Source organism: Microtus ochrogaster, chromosome 19 (genome assembly GCF_000317375.1).
Source record: "Microtus ochrogaster isolate Prairie Vole_2 chromosome 19, MicOch1.0, whole genome shotgun sequence".
NCBI classification, from domain to species: Eukaryota; Metazoa; Chordata; class Mammalia; order Rodentia; family Cricetidae; genus Microtus; species Microtus ochrogaster.
In genome coordinates, this window is record NC_022021.1 from 27,810,081 (window position 1) to 27,810,523 (window position 443).

Sequence of the window (443 nt, forward strand, 5' to 3'; positions counted from 1 at the left end):
TGCTGTAATTAAGGTCACCCACTTCAACTTGCAAAAGCACCCCGTAAGTGTGGACAGTCTGCGGCTATAAAAATAGACACATACAAAAGTACAGCTACAAAATCTGGGGGCCCGTTTTCTTCAGTTTGCATCATAAAAAAATGGATGTTTGTATTAGAGGTAAGCTTGGGGAATGGGTCCATGGCATGATTATGATTCTCTGTTTAATTCCCCCCCCCCAAACCTTTAATCTTATGGACTAGTGAGAGCACACTGAGTCAGCCAGTGAGGAATGGAAGGGGTTAATCTACACAATCCACAGGCCAAGACTGGAAGTATGAAGTTCAGGGTTACACAGTCATTCTGCTAGTGTCGTAAGTCAGGGAAGGACAAAAGTATTTTAATACTGTTCTGTGGGGTTTCTCTCTTCTCTCTCTCTCTCTCTCTCTCTCTCTCTCTCTCTC